Here is a 20,964-nt window from a genome sequence, read left to right on the forward strand (position 1 = left end):
CTGGTAAATGGTTTACTGACCATGGTATTACTGTGCTCAATTGGCCTGCCAACTCTCCTGACCTGAACCCCATAGAGAATCTGTGGGATATTGTGAAGAGAAAGTTGAGAGACGCAAGACCCAACACTCTGGATGAGCTTAAGGCCGCTATTGAAGCATCCTGGGCCTCCATAACATCTCAGCAGTGTCACAGGCTGATTGCCTCCATGCCACGCCGCATTGAAGCAGTCATTTCTGCCAAAGGATTCCCGACCAAGTATTGAGTGCATAACTGAACATTATTATTTGATGGTTTTTTTGTTTGTTATTAAAAAACACTTTTATTTGATTGGCCGGGTGAAATATGCTAATTTATTGAGACAGGTTTTTTGCGTTATCAGGAGTTGTATGCCAAAATCATCAGTATTAAAACAATAAAAGACCTGACAAATTTCAGTTGGTGGATAATGAATCTATAATATATGAAAGTTTAATTGTAATCATTATATTATGGTAAATAATGAAATTTAACACTATATGCTAATTTTTTGAGAAGGACCTGTATATTCAGTTGAACGATTGGATTGTGGTTGTAGTAGCCTATGTCTGTAAGTCCCTTATGAGAAACCAGTGAAATTTCTCATTCATTTGAAGCTTCTGTTCATGTCTGCTATGTCTTGACCAGGTCATGGTAAATATATTTTGTTGCTAATGATGGCAGCCGAACAATTTAATATGCACAAGAGCACTTTATATATCATTATTGTGGTCTCTAACTATTAAATTCTGGGAGACCTCTGCTCCTCTCTACCTTCTATTTTTTGCGTTGTACAGATTGCAGTGCGTATGTATATTTATGACAATACACAAGAACAATTTAGATCATATTTTTGTTCCCTAAGTGTATAGAGGGGATTTATAGGGCACATCCTACTGTGCATTATTCTGTGCATATATCATAGCAAGTGCAGCAATATATATTGAGCTGCTTTTTATATATTAAATTTTTTCATTTTTGTATTTTTTCACATTCACAGCGTGACCTAGGTTCTGGTTGTGTGTATGGTGTTTGGGTTTGGGCATGGGTAGACGTCAGGGTCCGACTAGGGCCAGAAGGGACAGCCGACGTTGAGTGGGGGCGCCACATCGAATCTTAGGGTGCCAACCTCTGCTGCCAGGAAGATGTGAGCCTATTAGGGAGAATAATAGGGACTTAGCCAGGAATATATTTCTTTAGTAAAAGAGTTCCTGTGGCACTCCGGCTGTAACAATACTCCGCCCAGGCCTAAGGGTTATGGTACTGGTAGTTATTATTTACTTATATTACTATCTTTTAATCATGATATATTAAAGATATTTTTAAGCATTGTTTTTTCTTTTTTTTGGTTGCCCGAGTGAAGCACAGCCAGCTTCTGCCTAACTTCCTATCCAGACCACCAGTTTTACCTAATTGTGAAGAGTGCCCTAATAAATAGGAGCATAGCTCCCCCTGGTGGACTGGAGTATGAAATGTGTTGCATGTTTGTGATATCTGGTAAAGAGATCTCCTTTATTGCCTCCAAACGTAACATCACTCCCCCCTAGAGGAAAATGATATTACTGCAACGACCAGGACCCTGGGGCACTGCATGTGTCTCTATGTGTCAGCGGAGAATATGTGTGTGTGTCTCTGTGTGTGGGTGGAGAAAATGTGCGTGTGTTTCTGTGTATGGGTGCAGAATATGTGAACACGTCTGTCTATCTTTGTGTCTGTCTGTGTGTCTGTACCCATGCAACATATGTACCCAGGCATCGTATGATGGGACTACTACTCCCATCCGGCTACATGTTTTGTCACAAATAACAGAGACAGCATGAGTTGATGATGGGAGAATAGTCTCATCATCCTACGCCTGTGTTCAATTGTAGAAAAAGAATCCAAACATTTACATATTCACATACAAAATACATAATCACCGAACACCTAATCCCCGATGCCCGTGTCTCCTGCAAACAATCAAAATTAATAAACCATCATTACTCACCTTTCCGCATAAGCCCATTTAATACTGAGTGTCCCACGTCAATCCCACCCTGCTGCCAGCGATACACTGACAGGGGGGGATCGCTCCAACAGTGTATCACTGAGCTACTGTGAGAGTTCACCGGAGTTCATCAGCTGATCAGCTCCGATGCTCCCACTTACGGCACCCCTGCGTGGGAAAGTTCTCACACAGCGGTAGTGCCATAAGTGAGAGCACCAGAGCTGATGAACTTTGGTGAACTCTCACCGCAGCTCAATGATGCGCTGCGGGAGAGATTACCTCCTGTCAGTGTATAGCTGGAAACCAGGAAGAGCGGTCACATCCCCCAATGTGACTGTTCTACATGTGAGATCGCCGTGGGACACTCTGTATTAAATGGTCTACATCGGACAGGATAGTATCATATGTTGGTTTATTATTTTTTGATTGTTTGCAGGAAACAAGGGCATCGGGGATAAGGCGTTCAGTAAGTATGGTAAATTTAGAGTCAGTAAAGGAGTCTGTGAGGTTATTTCAAATAAAGTACTTTATTATGGCCGTGTCTTTATTTAACATGTAACTATAGGATTTGTAATGGGTAGTTGTCTTATAGACGCCTCTGCATTACTGACCTGTGGGCTTGATGTCACCTGACAATACAAAGGTGACATCAGCCCCACACTTGCCACTGCTACTGGGCAAGTGGGAAGAGCGAGGCTAAGTGCCATAATTGGCACATCTATAAGATGCGCCAGTTCTGGGACGGCTGAGAGCTGATTTTTTAGCCTGAGGGAAGCCAATATCCATGGCCCCTTCCCAGGCTATTAATATCAGCCCACAGCTGTCTGCCTAGCCTTTGCTGGTTTGATTTTATAGGGTGACCTGTAAAGGCTGAGCAAACAGTTGTGAGCTGATATTAATAGCCTGGGAACCTTTGGATATTTGCTCCTTGCCAGAATATTAACATCTGCCCTCATGAGAGAGAATCAGATCACAGTAAACTGACACTCAGCTCAAACTCTGATCAGAGTTTGGACTGAGTGTCATTAGCATAATCAATCCGATTCTCTAACATGAGGGAACATATGTTCGTGTGACTGCAGCCAAATGATAATGTCCTGCTGATAAAATTGGGGTTTTATCAAAACTTCACAAGGCAGCCTAGTAAATGACACCTTGCTGGAATCAGAGTCCCTGTCTCTACAATACAATGTTCTCAGATTAGCAGGTAAAAACCTGGTGACAGATTCCCTGTAGTTTCACAATTTACTGATTTATAGAGATGAGAATGCACATTTTTAATGTCCCCTTTTCTTTTGTGTTGTAATGAAACTGGGACTTTACGAGTGCAAAAGTACAAACTAAAAACTTCCCAATGGTTTGTGTGGGTGATGAAATTAAATGTTATATTGTGGACTAGATTTTGCTGCTGTGATTCATTGGTATTCATTCTCAATAGATTCATTTTTTGTCACCTTTGTTTTTTAGTTTTGGCATACTGATGACTCAATGATGGCAAGAACATTTTTGTGGTTTCAGTAGGACATAAAGGAAGTTGTGTCTTGCAGGCTTCTTGGGTAGGTTGACACGACAGTATTAAAAAATCGGTCAGTTACATCTAGAAAATTAGGACAATGTCTGTGTGCTGCCCATATGCAATTTGTTAATTTACTTAGAGGCTATTAATTATTTCCAGGACCATTTACAGTTTCCTTTTACAGAATTGCAATGTATCCGTAAAAATTGTATGCTGTACTGTGGCATCCAATTTTTTTCTTCCACTCATAGACTTGAATGGGTGATTCTCAACCAATTTCTGTAGAAATATCTTACATGCTGCAATTTTTTAATACAATTTTTTTTAATCTGCACTGCCTCCTTGAATAACATTAGTCTGACTGTGATCCATTTATTTAACAACGGTTTTGTAATTTCAGTCCTACTCATTGCGAACACCGCTCTGATCCTCCCAGAGTCAGACCATCTCACTGAACTGCCTTGTGCAACACTTCCAGCACTGCTACATCCTCCTGTTGCTGGATAGTCTCCACTCGGCATTAGAGAGGAACAGCCAGACTCTGCAGGAATTCAAAACCACTGTGTTTTGCAGAGTTTTGCTTCCCTGACCTATCGCCTTCCAGCAGTAGATATATTAGGCAGATCTTAGCTGTAAGTCATCACCAGTTCGCCATCAAGGTGCATTATTGTTTTGACTTTCCTGTTACCGATTTGGACTGTTTACTCATTTATTATGATCTCTCTGCCCAGAGTCTGGCTTCATATTTTGAACCTGTGCTGCCTGACGTTTCCGCGGACTGTCTGACCACATCTCTGTCTTTGCCCTCTGTGCTTCGTATTTCTACCTTTGACCCGCTGGTCAGCTGCTACAGGTCCAAGGACTGTTCTGGAGTGGGACTTGATGAGTGCCCTAATGGCCCAAGCCAATACTCACCATCAAATAATCTAGTGAAGAACAGGTAGTCACTTACTTACACCCCTCCATGGAAAGCCTGGCCAGTGGCCACACCCACCCTCATCACACTTTATGTCATAATAGAACCTTTTTTTAAGTGACAATGAATGACCCTTTAAAGGGAACTTGTCAGCTGTTTCATGCTGCCAAAACCACAGGCAGCATGAATCAGAGCCTGGATGTTCAATTGCAGTCATGTATATTTTTCTCTTAAAGAGAAAGCTGTCAATGACATTTAGTGGTTCTGCGCAAAGCTGACGGGGACCGATGCCATACTATTCTCATCTACGGATATGGATCCCAGCTGGTACCTATAATGATACTTTCTCTGAAACCAAAGCATTTCAGGGAATAATATACCTGACTGCAATCATGTTGCCAGGTTTTGATTCATGTTGTCCCTGGTATTGGCTGTTATGATCCCAGTGGTAGAGGATCTCTGATATTCCGGCAAGATAGCAAAAACCTAAATACTGCTCTAGGGAGGTGGGAACTGGGCTAACCGCATACCTGATCCTAACACACACAACTAAAAGCAGCCGGTGAACGTGCCTACGTTGGTTTTAGACGTCTCGAGCCAGCCGGAGAACTGACTACCCCTAGAGGGAAAATAAGACCTCACTTGCCTCCAGAGAAATTGAACCCCAAAGAGATAGAAAGCCCCCAACAGATAATAACGGTGAGGCAAGAGGAAAACACAAACGTAGAGATGAACTAGATTCAGCAAAGTGAGGCCCACTAATCTAGATAGGCAGAAAATAGATAGTGGACTATGCGGTCAGCAGAAAACCCTACAAAAACATCCACGCTGAATATTCAAGAACCCCCACACCGACTGACGGTGCGGGGGGAGAATATCAGCCCCCTAGAGCTTCCAGCGAGCCAGAAAATCAAATGTAAGCAAGCTGGACAAAAATACAGGAAAATGCAAATGATCAAAAGTACAAAACGGACTTAGCTTTTCTTGCATGAGACAGACTGAAAGGAATCCGGAGGAGACCATATAGGTCTGGATACAATGATGCCAGGCAAGAGACTGAGTCCAGAAGAGACTTAAATAGGGAACACCCGCTGCTTAACGATACAGCTGGAGCTCAGGCCTGCAACAAGACATGCCTAACACAATACCGTTAGTGACCACCAGAGGGAGCCCAGAAACACAGTTCACAACAGTACCCCCCCCTTGAGGAGGGGTCACCGATTCCTCAGCAAGACCCCCAGGGCGATCAGGATGAGCAGCGTGAAAGGCATGAACCAAATCAGCCGCATGAACATCAGAGGCGACAACCCAGGAATTATCCTCCTGACCATAGCCTTTCCACTTAACTAAATACTGGAGTTTCCGTCTAGAGATACGAGAATCCAAAATCTTCTCCACCATGTACTCCAACTCGCCCTCAACCAAAACCGGGGCAGGAGGCTCAACAGCAGGAACCACAGGCACCACGTACCGCCGCAACAAGGACCTATGGAACACATTATGAATGGCGAATGACGCTGGAAGGTCCAAGCGGAAAGACACCGGGTTAAGGATTTCCAAAATCTTATAAGGACCGATAAAGCGAGGCTTGAACTTAGGAGAGGAGACCTTCAAAGGAACATGCCGAGAAGACAACCAAACCAAATCCCCAACACAAAGTCGGGGACCCACACCGCGGCGGCGGTTGGCAAAACGCTGGGCCTTGTCTTGTGACAATTTCAAATTGTCCACCACATGGTTCCAAATCCGCTGCAACCTATCCACCACAGAATCAACCCCAGGACAGTCAGAAGGTTCAACCTGGCCCGAGGAGAAACGAGGATGAAAACCAGAGTTGCAGAAAAAGGGCGAAACCAAAGTGGCAGAACTAGCCCGATTATTAAGGGCAAACTCGGCCAGTGGCAAAAAGGTAACCCAATCGTCCTGATCAGCAGAAACAAAACATCTCAAATAGGTCTCCAACGTCTGATTAGTTCGCTCGGTCTGGCCATTAGTCTGAGGATGAAAAGCCGACGAAAAGGACAAATCAATACCCATCTTAGCACAAAAGGATCGCCAGAATCTGGATACAAACTGGGATCCTCTGTCAGACACAATATTCTCAGGGATGCCGTGCAAACAAACCACATTCTGAAAGAACAAAGGAACCAAATCAGAGGAGGAAGGCAGCTTAGGCAAGGGCACCAAATGGACCATTTTAGAGAAACGGTCGCACACCACCCAGATGACAGACATCTTCCGAGATACCAGAAGATCCGAAATGAAATCCATGGAAATGTGCGTCCAAGGCCTCTTCGGGATAGGCAAGGGCAAAAGCAACCCGCTGGCACGAGAACAACAAGGCTTAGCCCGAGCACAAATCCCACAGGACTGCACAAAGGAACGCACATCCCGCGACAAGGAAGGCCACCAAAAGGACCTAGCCACCAAATCTCTGGTACCGAAAATCCCAGGATGCCCCGCCAACACTGAAGAATGAACCTCAGAAATAACTCTGCTGGTCCATCTGTCAGGGACAAACAGTCTCTCCGGTGGGCAACGATCAGGTCTATCAGCCTGAAACTTCTGCAGCACTCATCGCAAATCTGGGGAAATGGCAGACAAAATCACTCCCTCTCTGAGAATACCAGCCGGCTCCGAGACTCCCGGAGAGTCAGGCACAAAACTCCTAGAAAGTGTATCAGCCTTCACGTTCTTTGAACCAGGCAGGAACGAGACCACAAAGTCAAAACGGGAGAAAAACAATGACCAACGAGCCTGTCTAGGATTCAGGCGCTTGGCAGACTCGAGGTAAATTAGATTTTTATGATCAGTCAAGACCACCACACGATGTCTAGCTCCCTCGAGCCAATGACGCCACTCCTCAAATGCCCACTTCATAGCCAATAACTCCCGATTACCAACATCATAGTTCCGCTCAGCAGGCAAAAATTTTCTTGAAAAGGAGGCGCATGGCTTCATCTCGGAGCCATCAGAACTTTTTTGCGACAAAACGGCCCCTGCACCAATCTCAGAAGCATCAACTTCAACCTGGAAGGGAAGAGAGACATCCGGCTGGCACAAGACTGGCGCTGAAGTAAACCGACGCTTCAGCTCCCGAAAGGCCTTCAACGGCCGCAGGAGACCAATTAGCAACATCAGAACCCTTCTTGGTCATATCCGTCAAAGGTTTAACCACGCTAGAAAAATTTGCGATAAAACAACGGTAAAAATTAGCAAAGCCCAAGAACTTCTGCAGGCTCTTAACAGACGTGGGCTGAGTCCAGTCATGAATGGCACGGACCATGACTGGGTCCATCTCCACAGTTGAAGGGGAAAAAATAAAACCCAAAAAAGAAACCTTCTGTACCCCAAAGATACACTTTGAGCCCTTCACAAATAGAGCGTTTTCACGCAGAACCTGAAACACCATCCTGACCTGGTTCACATGGGACTCCCAATCATCAGAAAAAAACAAAATATCATCCAGATAAATAATCATAAATTTATCCAGATATTTCCGGAAGATGTGATGCATGAAGGACTGAAACACAGAAAGGGCATTAGATAGTCCAAAAGGCATCACCAGGTACTCAAAATGACCCTCGGGCGTATTAAATGCAGTTTTCCATTCATCTCCCTGCTTTATACGCACAAGGTTATACGCACCACGAAGATCTATCTTGGTGAACCAACTGGCACCCTTAATCCGAGCAAACAAATCAGACAACAATGGCAAAGGATACTGAAATTTAACCGTGATCTTATTTAGAAGACGATAATCTATACAAGGTCTCAAAGACCCGTCTTTCTTGCCCACAAAAAAGAATCCTGCACCAAGGGGAGAAGAGGATGGGCGAATATGTCCCTTCTCCAAAGACTCCTTTATATAGCTCCACATCGCGGCATGCTCTGGCACAGATAAATTAAAGAGTCGTCCCTTAGGAAATTTACTACCAGGAATCAAACCTATAGCACAATCGCAGTCCCTATGAGGGGGAAGGGCACTGGAACTGGCCTCATTAAATACATCCTGAAAGTCTGACAAAAACTCAGGGATCTCAGAAGGAGTAGAAGAAGCAATAGACACCAATGGAGAATCGCCATGAATCCCCTGACACCCCCAACTAGACACAGTCATAGCTTTCCAATCTAAAACTGGATTATGGGCCTGTAACCATGGCAGACCCAAAACGACATCATGCATTTTATGCAGTACCAGAAAACGAATCACCTCCTGATGTACAGGAGTCATGCACATGGTCACTTGCGTCCAATACTGAGGTTTATTCTCTGCCAATGGCGTAGAATCAATTCCTCTAAGAGGAATAGGATTTTCCAAAGGCTCCAGGACAAAACCACAGCGCTTGGCAAACGACAAATCCATCAGACTTAAAGCAGCACCAGAACCCACAAAAGCCATAACTGAGTAAGAAGATAATGAACAAATTAAAGTCACAGACAGAATAAACTTAGGCTGAAAAGTACCAATAGCGACAGGATTAACAATTTTTTTTAAGCGTTTAGAGCATGCTGAGATAACATGTGTTGAATCACCACAGTAAAAACACAACCCATTTTGACGTCTATGATTTTGTCGCTCGGCTCTGGTCAGAATTCTGTCACATTGCATAGAATCAGGTGACCGTTCAGACAGCACCGCCAAAGGATTAACAGATTTGCGCTCCTGCAAACGTCGATCAATTTGAATGGCCATAGCCATTGAATCATTCAGACCTGTAGGGATAGGCAACCCCACCATAACATCTTTAATGGCTTCAGAAATACCATTTCTGAAATTTGCGGCCAGAGCACACTCATTCCATTGAGTAAGCACGGACCATTTCCGAAATTTCTGACAATACACCTCAGCTTCGTCCTGACCCTGAGAGATAGCCAGCAACATCTTTTCAGCCTGATTTTCAAGATTAGGCTCCTCATAAAGCAAACCAAGTGCCAGAAAAAACGCATCAACATTTATCAATGCAGGATCTCCTGGCGCCAGAGAGAAGGCCCAATCTTGAGGGTCGCCGCGCAAGAAGGAAATTACAATCTTAACTTGCTGAGCGGAATCACCAGAGGAACGAGGTTTCAGGGACAGAAACAATCTGCAATTATTCCTAAAATTCAGGAACTTAGATCTATCTCCAAAAAACGGCTCAGGAATAGGTATTTTTGGTTCTGACATAGGGTTATGGATAACAAAATCCTGAATGCTTTGCACCCTAGCAGCAAGCTGATCCACACTAGAAGTCAGAGTCTGGATATTCATGTCTGCAGCAGAACACCAACCACTCAGAGTAAAAGGGGATGGAAGAAGCTAGGCAAACTGCAGCAACAAAAAAAACCCAAAAAACTCAGAACTTCTTTTTAATCCCGCTTCTGCGATGCATTAAACATTTTCTTTTTGGCCTGGCATACTGTTATGATCCCAGTGGTAGAGGATCTCTGATATTCCAGCAAGATAGCAAAAACCTAAATACTGCTCTAGGGAGGTGGGAACTGAGCTAACCGCATACCTGATCCTAACACACACAACTAAAAGCAGCCGGTGAACGTGCCTACGTTGGTTCTAGACGTCTCGAGCCAGCCAGAGAACTGACTACCCCTAGAGGGAAAATAAGACCTCACTTGCCTCCAGAGAAATTGAACCCCAAAGAGATAGAAAGCCCCCAACAGATAATAACGGTGAGGCAAGAGGAAAACACAAACGTAGAGATGAACTAGATTCAGCAAAGTGAGGCCCACTAATCTAGATAGGCAGAAAATAGATAGTGGACTATGCGGTCAGCAGAAAACCCTACAAAAACATCCACGCTGAATATTCAAGAACCCCCACACCGACTGACGGTGCGGGGGGAGAATATCAGCCCCCTAGAGCTTCCAGCGAGCCAGAAAATCAAATGTAAGCAAGCTGGACAAAAATACAGGAAAATGCAAATGATCAAAAGTACAAAACGGACTTAGCTTTTCTTGCATGAGACAGACTGAAAGGAATCCGGAGGAGACCATATAGGTCTGGATACAACGATGCCAGGCAAGAGACTGAGTCCAGAAGAGACTTAAATAGGGAACACCCGCTGCTTAACGATACAGCTGGAGCTCAGGCCTGCAACAAGACATGCCTAACACAATACCGTTAGTGACCACCAGAGGGAGCCCAGAAACACAGTTCACAACAATTGGCAGCATGAATGGTGTGACAGGTTGGCACTAAAGTAAGATTTTGTTCACTTTTTACTGTGTAAATTCCAGGTTACATTTTTTATCTTAAAGGGAAACCTTGTTTCTCATGTGTTTCTTTAAATGGGTAGGCCATTTTATTTGCATTTCATAAAATGGGTTGGATACATGATTTTGAGGAACTTACTAATATATAAGGATTACAGGTTCTCCTACTACACTTGTTAAGGCAGCCTTCCTTACAGAGTGCACATCGATCCTGTTCTTAAATTGGCAGTTGTAGGAGAACCATGTGACCCAGCCTGTCAATTAACCTTTTTGCTGTATTTCAACTGGAGGAGGCCGATGGACAGGTCAGATTACATGTGCTACTCACCGGTGTTGACACCAGGACCAGGCTCTACATTTCCCTCCTGCTTTTCTATGCATTGGGAGACTATGGCAACCTGGCACACTTCTGTGGCCTTATTGACCCAGCCCTTATATTCTGCTTCAGGTGTATACAGGTAGTTGGCTTCCTTGTTCTTGGATCCCTAGTACTTGACAAACCTAGCACTGTTATATCAATGGTCAACTTAACCTTGAACTCTGTGAAAATCCCAGCTCTGCTATACTTGAGGTACAGTTTTGCCACTGAACCTCCTGTGTTACTTGCTCTCCTTCTCTGGGTTACCATCACTCAGTTGATTCTGCTACTACAACACACTAGTTGTCTTGATTTCAACTCAGCATATCCAGTTGTTCTGGTTCCAGTTCTGCTCCTCCAGTTGCCATTCCGCCACATCTTACTCCATTGTTCCAACCTGATTACTTTGTTGCCTCAATACCATCTGTCTACTGTATATGAGAATTGCTCTTTTGGAACAAAGGCTTTAAAAATTCAAATCTCCAGATTTAAAAAAAACATGCTTTCCAATCAAATTCCATTTTGAGATCGAGAGCTTTGCACTCTGTGAAGAATGCTGCACTAATAAGACATACAAAGGAGGAACACCTATAATGAAGACATTTTACTAAGTGCTAAAAAAGTCATGTCCCAAACCCTTTGAGGATTTCCATGTCACTTGCCTGTTATTATAGTGCTTTGGAACAAAGCACTATACTGTTGTTCCACCGTGGTAAACTTCTTATTATAGTGCTTTGGAACAAAGCACTATACTGTTATTCCACCGTGGTAAACTTCTTCTTATTCTTATTATTCAGTCCGCACGTAATGCGGCCCGAACCGCTAAACTCACAGACTCCAGTGAGGTGTCATTTCGAAGCCAGCGTTCCTGAGAGGTGTGCTAAGTATTTTTCGTGCCGATCGGATTTGTAGTTTTTGCGCAATTTGTGTTTGAAAAAAGTCTTTCAATGCGTTTCAATAGGGAAATTGTCCCATACGTTTATAATGGGCTGGTTTCTGAGGCAATTTCTAAAAATAACTGCCACCTGGCTGATTAGCTCATTGATATGCGCAGTCAGACACAGTTACTATGCCAACGCCTATGAAGTCTACATCAGCTCACCAGGTCACAAATTTTGTCAGATAATATCAGCTCTTAAAGTGACAGTACAGCACAATTCCAAACCACTATCCTTAGTCTTATGATTATTAGACTGTGGCCCGATTCTAACTCATCGGGTATTCTAGAATATGTATGTCCACGAAGTATATTGCACAGCCACGCAGTATACAGTGCAGAGCCGCGCAGTACACAGCGCAGAGCCGCGCAGTACACAGCGCAGAGCCGCGCAGTACGCCGCGCAGTACACAGCGCAGAGCCGCGCAGTACACAGCGCAGAGCCGCGCAGTACAAAGCGCAGAGTCGCGCAGTATAAAGCGCAGAGCCGCGCAGTACACAGCGCAGAGCCGCGCAGTACACAGCGCAGAGCCGCGCAGTACACAGCGCAGAGCCGCGCAGTACAAAGCGCAGAGTCGCGCAGTATAAAGCGCAGAGCCTCGCAGTACACAGCGCAGAGCCGCGCAGTACACAGCGCAGAGCCTCGCAGTACACAGCGCAGAGCCGCGCAGTACACAGAGCAGAGCCGCGCAGTATACAGCGCAGAGCCGCGCAGTACACAGCGCAGAGCCGCGCAGTACACAGCGCAGAGCCGCGCAGTACACAGCGCAGAGCCGCGCAGTACACAGCGCAGAGCCGCGCAGTACAAAGCGCAGAGTCGCGCAGTATAAAGCGCAGAGCCGCGCAGTACACAGCGCAGAGCCGCGCAGTACACAGCGCAGAGCCGCGCAGTACACAGCGCAGAGCCGCGCAGTACAAAGCGCAGAGTCGCGCAGTATAAAGCGCAGAGCCGCGCAGTACACAGCGCAGAGCCGCGCAGTACACAGCGCAGAGCCGCGCAGTACACAGCGCAGAGCCACGCAGTATACAGTGCAGAGCCGCGCAGTACACAGCGCAGAGCCGCGCAGTACACAGCGCAGAGCCGCGCAGTACACAGCGCAGAGCCGCGCAGTACACAGCGCAGAGCCGCGCAGTACAAAGCGCAGAGTCGCGCAGTATAAAGCGCAGAGCCGCGCAGTACACAGCGCAGAGCCGCGCAGTACACAGCGCAGAGCCGCGCAGTACACAGCGCAGAGCCGCGCAGTACAAAGCGCAGAGTCGCGCAGTATAAAGCGCAGAGCCACGCAGTACACAGCGCAGAGCCGCGCAGTACACAGCGCAGAGCCGCGCAGTACACAGCGCAGAGCCGCGCAGTACACAGCGCAGAGCCGCGCAGTACAAAGCGCAGAGTCGCGCAGTATAAAGCGCAGAGCCGCGCAGTACACAGCGCAGAGCCGCGCAGTACACAGCGCAGAGCCGCGCAGTACACAGCGCAGAGCCGTGCAGTACACAGCGCAGAGCCGCGCAGTACACAGCGCAGAGCCGCGCAGTACACAGCGCAGAGCCGCGCGGTACACAGCGCAGAGCCGCGCAGTACACAGCGCAGAGCCGCGCAGTACAAAGCGCAGAGTCGCGCAGTATACAGCGCAGAGCCGCGCAGTACACAGCGCAGAGCCGCGCAGTACACAGCGCAGAGCCGCGCAGTACACAGCGCAGAGCCGCGCAGTACACAGCGCAGAGCCGCGCAGTACACAGCGCAGAGCCGCGCAGTACACAGCGCAGAGCCGCGCAGTACACAGCGCAGAGCCGCGCAGTACACAGCGCAGAGCCGCGCAGTATAAAGCGGAGAGCCGCGCAGTACACAGCGCAGAGCCGCGCAGTACACAGCGCAGAGCCGCGCAGTACACAGCGCAGAGCCGCGCAGTACACAGCGCAGAGCCGCGCAGTATACAGCGCAGAGCCGCGCAGTACACAGCGCAGAGCCGCGCAGTACAGAGCGCAGAGCCGCGCAGTATACCGCGCAGAGCCGTGCAGTGCACAGCGCAGAGCCGCGCAGTACACAGCGCAGAGCCGCGCAGTACACAGCGCAGAGCCGTGCAGTATACAGCGCAGAGCCGCGCAGTACACAGCGCAGAGCCGCGCAGTACACAGCGCAGAGCCGCGCAGTACACAGCGCAGAGCCGCGCAGTACAAAGCGCAGAGTCGCGCAGTATACAGCGCAGAGCCGCGCAGTACACAGCGCAGAGCCGCGCAGTACACAGCGCAGAGCCGCGCAGTACACAGCGCAGAGCAGCGCAGTATACAGCGCAGAGCCGCGCAGTACACAGCGCAGAGCCGCGCAGTACACAGCGCAGAGCCGCGCAGTACACAGCGCAGAGCCGCGCAGTACACAGCGCAGAGCCGCGCAGTACACAGCGCAGAGCCGCGCAGTATAAAGCGGAGAGCCGCGCAGTACACAGCGCAGAGTCGCGCAGTATAAAGCGCAGAGCCTCGCAGTACACAGCGCAGAGCCGCGCAGTATACAGCGCAGAGCCGCGCAGTACACAGCGCAGAGCCGCGCAGTACAGAGCGCAGAGCCGCGCAGTATACCGCGCAGAGCCGTGCAGTGCACAGCGCAGAGCCGCGCAGTACACAGCGCAGAGCCGCGCAGTATAAAGCGCAGAGCCGCGCAGTGTAAAGCGCAGAGCCGCGCAGTACACAGCGCAGAGCCGCGCAGTACACAGCGCAGAGCCGCGCAGTACACAGCGCAGAGCCGCGCAGTACACAGCGCAGAGCCGCGCAGTACACAGCGCAGAGCCGTGCAGTATACAGCGCAGAGCCGCGCAGTATACAGCGCAGAGCCGCGCAGTACACAGCGCAGAGCCGCCCAGTATACAGCGCAGAGCCGCGCAGTATACAGCGCAGAGCCGCGCAGTACACAGCGTAGAGCCACGCAGTATATAGCGCAGAGCCGCGCAGTATACAGCGCAGAGCCGCGTAGTATACAGCGCAGAGCCCCGCAGTATACAGTGCAGAGCCCCGCAGTATACAGCGCAGAGCCGTGCAGTACACAGTGCAGAGCCGCGCAGTACACAGCGCAGAGCCGCGCAGTATACAGCGCAGACACACGCAGTACACAGCACGGACACGCGCAGTACACAGCGCAGAGCCGCGCAGTACACAGCGCAGAGCCGCGTAGTATACAGCGAAGAGCCACGCAGTATATAGCGCAGAGCCGCACAGTACAAAGCGCAGAGCCGCGCAGTATACAGCGCAGAGCCGCGTAGTATACAGCGCAGAGCCGCGTAGTATACAGCGCAGAGCCACGCAGTATACAGCGCAGAGCCACGCAGTATACAGCGCAGAGCCACGTAGTTATACTGCCCAGTCACGTAGTATATTGTCCAGTCACATAGTATACTGCATATCCCTGTTAAAAAAAAAAAAAAGAATTAAAATAAAAAAGTTACATACTCACCTCCTGGAGCGGCCGGTATCTGATGGTTGTTGCACCTCCTAGAGCGGCCGGTACACGATGCTTGTTGCACCTGGAGTGGCCGGTACCCGATGCTTGTTGCGCGCTCCGGTCCCAAGAGTGCATTGCGGTCTCATGAGATGATGACGTAGCGGTGTTGTGAGACAGAAAGACGGAAGTGCCCTTAGACAATTATATAGTAGATTACCCCGCTCACCAAATCGGACCCCGAGGGGCCCGGCTCACCAAATCGGACCCAGAGTGACCCCGCCCACCAAATCGGACCCAGAGTGACCCCGCCCACCAAATCGGACCCAGAGTGGCTCCGCCCACCAAATCGAACCCAGAGTGACCCCTTCCACCAAATCAGACCCAGAGTGACCCCTTCCACCAAATCGGACCCAGAGTGACCTCACCCACCAAATCGGACCCTGAAGTGCCCAGCCCACCAAATGAGACCCTGAGGTGCCCAGCCCACCAAATCGGACCGAGTGACCCCACCCACCAAATTGGTCCCTAAGGTGCCCCGCCCACCAAATCGGACCCAGAGTGGCTCCGCCCACCGAATCGGACCCAGAGTGGCCGCGCCCACAGAATCGGACCAAAAGTGACCCCGCCCACCGAATCGGACCTAGATTTACCCCGCCCACAAAATCAGACCCAGATTGACCCAACCCACCAAATCGGACCGCCTGAGGGGCACCCAAGTGTGAAAGTCTTGCAGGGGCAGCCCGGGCACCATTCCAAAGCACTATCTGTAGTTCCTTCAGGAAATACCCATCTAGTTCTTATTATTATTATTCAGTCCGCACGTAATGCGGCCCGAACCGCTAAACTCACAGACTCCAGTGAGGTGTCATTTCGAAGCCAGCGTTCCTGAGAGGTGTGCTAAGTATTTTTCGTGTCGATCGGATTTGTAGTTTTGGCGCAATTTGCGTTTGAAAAAAGTGTCTCAATGCGTTTCAATAGGGAAATTTTCCAATACGTTTATAATGGGCCTGATTTCTGAGGCAATTTCTAAAAATAACTGCCACCTGGCTGATTAGCTCATTGATATGCGCAGTGAGACCCAGTTACTATGCCAACGCCTATAAACTCTACCAGCCCACCAGGTCACAAGTTTTGTCAGATAATGTCCGCTCTTAAAGTGACAGTAGAGCACAATTCCAAAACACTATCTGTAGTCTTATAATTATTGCCCCGCTCACCAAATCGGACCCAGCCCACCAAATCGGACCAGAGTGCCCCCTCTTGCCAAATCGGACCCAGAGTGGCGCCGCCCGCCAAATAGGACCCAGAGTGGCGCCGCCCAACAAATCGGACCCAGAGTGGCGCCGCCCGCCAAGTCGGACCCAGAGTGGCGCCGCCCGCCAAATCGGACCCAGAGTGGCGCCGCCCGCCAAATCGGACCCAGAGTGGCGCCGCCCGCCAAATCGGACCCAGAGTGGCGCCGCCCGCCAAATCGGACCCAGAGTGTCGCCGCCCGCCAAATCGGACCCAGAGTGGCGCCGCCCGCCAAATCGGACCCAGAGTGGCGCCGCCCGCCAAGTCGGACCCGGAGTGGCGCCGCCCGCCAAGTCGGACCCAGAGTGGCGCCGCCCGCCAAATCGGACCCGGAGTGGCGCCGCCTGCCAAATCGGACCCGGAGTGGCGCCGCCCGCCAAATCGGACCCGGAGTGGCGCCGCCCGCCAAATCGGACCCGGAGTGGCGCCGCTCCCCAAATCGGACCCAGAGTGGCGCCGCCCGCCAAATCGGACCCAGAGTGGCGCCGCCCGCCAAATCGGACCCAGAGTGGCGCCGCCTGCCAAATTGGACCCAGAGTGGCGCCGCCCGCCAAATCGGACCCAGAGTGGCGCCGCCCGCCAAATCGGACCCGGAGTGGCGCCGCCCGCCAAATCGGACCCGGGGTGGCGCCGCTCGCCAAATCGGACCCAGAGTGGCGCCGTTCGCCAAATCAGACCCAGAGTGGCGCCGCCCGCCAAATCGGACCCAGAGTGGCGCCGCCCGCCAAATCGGACCCAGAGTGGCGCCGCCCGCCAAATCGGACCCAGAGTGGCGCCGCCCGCCAAATCGGACCCAGAGTGGCGCGCCCGCCAAATCGGACCCAGAGTGGCGCCGCCCGCCAAATCGGACCGAGTGGCGCCGCCCGCCAAATCGGACCCAGAGTGGCGCCGCCCGCCAAATCGGACCCAGAGTGGCGCCGCCCGCCAAATCGGACCCGGAGTGGCGCCGCCCGCCAAATCGGACCCGGAGTGGCGCCGCCCGCCAAATCGGACCCGGAGTGGCGCCGCCCGCCAAATCGGACCCGGAGTGGCGCCGCCCGCCAAATCGGACCCGGAGTGGCGTCGCTCACCAAATCGGACCCGGAGTGGCGCCGCCCACCAAATCGGACCCGGAGTGGCGCCGCCTGCCAAATCGGACCCAGAGTGGCGCCGCCCGCCAAATCGGACCCAGAGTGGCTACAACTACCAAAACAGCGCCTGAGGGGCACCCAAGTGTGAAAGTCTTGCTGGGACAACCCGGGCACCATTCCAAAGCACTATCTGTAGTTCCTTCAGGAAATACCCATCTAGTTTTATTTTATTCTCTTCTTGCTTGTATCACTAAATATCAAACTGGAGCCCTTAGATAGCAACAGTACAAATCAAGCTAAATTGTAAACAGATTAACTTTATTGATAATAATAAAAATGTTGATAATAATGAAAATGAACAATAATAATTTTATTTATATAATGCCAACATATTCCTCAGCACTTTACAATTAACCCCTTCACCCCTGGAGCTTTTTTGTTTTTTCATTTTTGGTTTTTCGTTCCCCTCCTTCCTAGAGCCATAACTTTTTTATTTTTCCGTCAATATGGCCATGTGAGGGCTTATTTTTTGCGGGACGAGATGTACTTTTGAATAATTCTATTGGTTTTGACATTTTCCAAATGGAAAAAAAATTACAAGTGCGATGAAATTGCAAAAAAGTGCAATCTCACACTTGTTTTTTGTTTAGCTTTTTTGCTAGGTTCACCAAATGCTAAAACTGACCTGCCATTATGATTTTCCGGGTCATTACGAGTTCATAGACACTAAACATGTCTAGGTTTTCTTTTATCTGAGGCTGCCGTCACACTAGCGAGTTTTACGGACGTAAGAGCGCATAAAATACGTCCGTAAAACACGCCTAACAAACGGCCCAATTATTCCCAATGGGTCAGGTCCTATCAGCCGTATATAACGCATCCGTAATATACGCCTTTCTACGGCCATACAAAATCGCAGCATGCTGCGTTTGTCAGCGTATTGTGCAAAAAATACGCCAATGAAAGTCTAGGGGGGCGAGAAAAATACAGATTTCACACAGACCAGCAGTGTGACTTGCGAGAAATACGCAGCGGTGTTAGTGAAAAGCTGGTAATTCAATTACCGGCTTTTCATTTCTCCTTCCCCAACCCGACAGGATATGAGACATGGTTTACATACAGTAAACCATCTCATATCCCCTTTTTTTTGCATATTCCACACTACTAATGTTAGTAGTGTGTATGTGCAAAATTTGGGTGCTGTAGCTTGTAAAATAAAGGGTTAAATCGTGGAAAAAATTGGCGTGGGCTCCCGCGCAATTTTCTCCGCCAGAGTAGTAAAGCCAGTGACTGAGGGCAGATATTAATAGCCAGGAGAGGGTCCATGGTTATTGGCCCCCCTTGGCTACAAACATCTGCCCCCAGCCACCCCAGAAAAGGCACATCTGGAAGATGCACCTATTCTGGCACTTGGCCACTCTCATCCCACTCCCGTGTAGCGGTGGGATATGGGGTAATGAAGGGTTAATGTCACCTTGCTATTGTAAGGTGACATTAAGCCAGATTAATAATGGAGAGGCGTCAATTATATCACCTATCCATTATTAATCCAATTGTATGAAAGGGTTAAAAAACACACACACACGTTATTAAAAAGTATTTGAATGAAATAAACAAACAGGTTGTTTTAGTATTTTATTGCTCTCTCAATCCAGCCGGAAGACCCTTGCTTGGCAAAATAATAAACCAACAATATACATACCTTCTGATGAACTGTCAGCTCCCACGAAGTAAATCCATCTGAAGGGGTTAAATCATTTTACAGCCAGGAGCTGCGCTAAAGCACTGCTCGTGGCTGTAAAAACCCCGGGTGCTGAAAGGAAAGCTGGGTGATCTGTACTTACATTGAGTTGCGGTGAGGCGCCCTCTGGTGGATGTTCTCATGAACTGCAGCCTTGGAAAAGTTCCCACACTCGAGTTCATATGAGTTCATCCACCAGAGGGCGCCTCATCGCGACTCAATGTAAGTACAGATCACCCAGCTTTCCTTTCAGCACCCGGGGTTTTTATAAGGAAATAGGGGGACACAATAGGTAGAATGTACACACGTGGTCAAAATTGTTGGTACCCCTCGTTTAATGACAGAAAAACCCACAGTGGTCACAGAAATAACTTGAATCTGATAAAAATAATAATAAATAAAAGATCTATGAAACTGAACAAATGAAAGATGACAGTGTGAGTATGCCCAATCTCCAGACCTGAACCCCATTGAACAATTTACATTTTACTCAAAAACATAACTATAAAGAGAAAAATCAGACAAAACTGAACATTTTGCAGTGATCTCTTAATTTTTGCCTAGACATTACCACAATGAATTTTAAACAAAACAATTCAGATGCAGTTGAAGTTCAGACTTTCAGCTTTCATTTGAGGGTATCCACATTAAAATTGGATGAAGGGTTTAGGAGTTTGAGCTCCTTAACATGTGCCACCCTGTTTTTAAAGGGACCAAAAGTAATTGGACAGATTCAATAATTTTAAATAAAAATGTTCATTTCTAGTATTTGGTTGAAAACCCTTTGTTGGCAATGACTGCCTGAAGTCTTGAACTCATGGACATCACCAGACGCTGTGTTTCCTCCTTTTTGATGCTCTGCCAGGCCTTCACTGCGGTGGTTTTCAGTTGCTGTTTGTTTGTGGGCCTTTCTGTCTGAAGTTTAGTCATTAACAAGTGAAATGCATGCTCAATTGGGTTGAGATCAGGTGACTGACTTGGCCATTCAAGAACATTCCACTTCTTTGCTTTAATAGACTCCTGGGTTGCTTTGGCTTCATGTTTTGGGTCATTGTCCATCTGTAGTATGAAACGACGACCAATCAGTTTTGCTGCATTTGGCTGGATCTGAGCACACAGTATGGCTCTGAATACCTCAGAATTCATTTGGCTGCTTCTGTCCTGTGTCACATCATCAATAAACACTAGTGACCCAGTGCCACTGGCAGCCATGCATGCCCAAGCCATCACACTGCCTCCGCCGTGTTTTACAGATGATGTGGTATGCTTTGGATCATGAGCTGTACCAAGCCTTCGCCATACTTTTCTCTTTCCATCATTCTGGTAGAAGTTGATCTTGGTTTCATCTGTCCAAAGAATGTTCTTCCTGAACTGTGCTGGCTTTTTTAGATGTTTTTTAGCAAAGTCCAGTCTAGCCTTTTTATTCTTGACACTTATGAGTGGCTTGCACCGTGCAGTGAACCCTCTGTAATTACTTTCATGCAGTCTTCTCTTTA

General features: G+C 48.5%; 1 protein-coding gene across 1 annotated transcript in view; it reads left to right on the forward strand.

The window, feature by feature from the left end:
• Positions 1-3,537: 3,537 nt before the first annotated feature.
• LOC143791853 (uncharacterized) overlaps positions 3,538-20,964 on the forward strand; it is a 239,405-nt gene continuing 221,978 nt past the window's right edge. The window contains exon 1 of the mRNA XM_077279269.1: positions 3,538-3,559. The gene's annotated coding sequence lies outside the window, so the exon portion shown is untranslated. The remainder of the gene's footprint in view (positions 3,560-20,964) is intronic.

This window comes from Ranitomeya variabilis, chromosome 1, assembly GCF_051348905.1.
Source record: "Ranitomeya variabilis isolate aRanVar5 chromosome 1, aRanVar5.hap1, whole genome shotgun sequence".
Lineage (NCBI taxonomy): Eukaryota > Metazoa > Chordata > Amphibia > Anura > Dendrobatidae > Ranitomeya > Ranitomeya variabilis.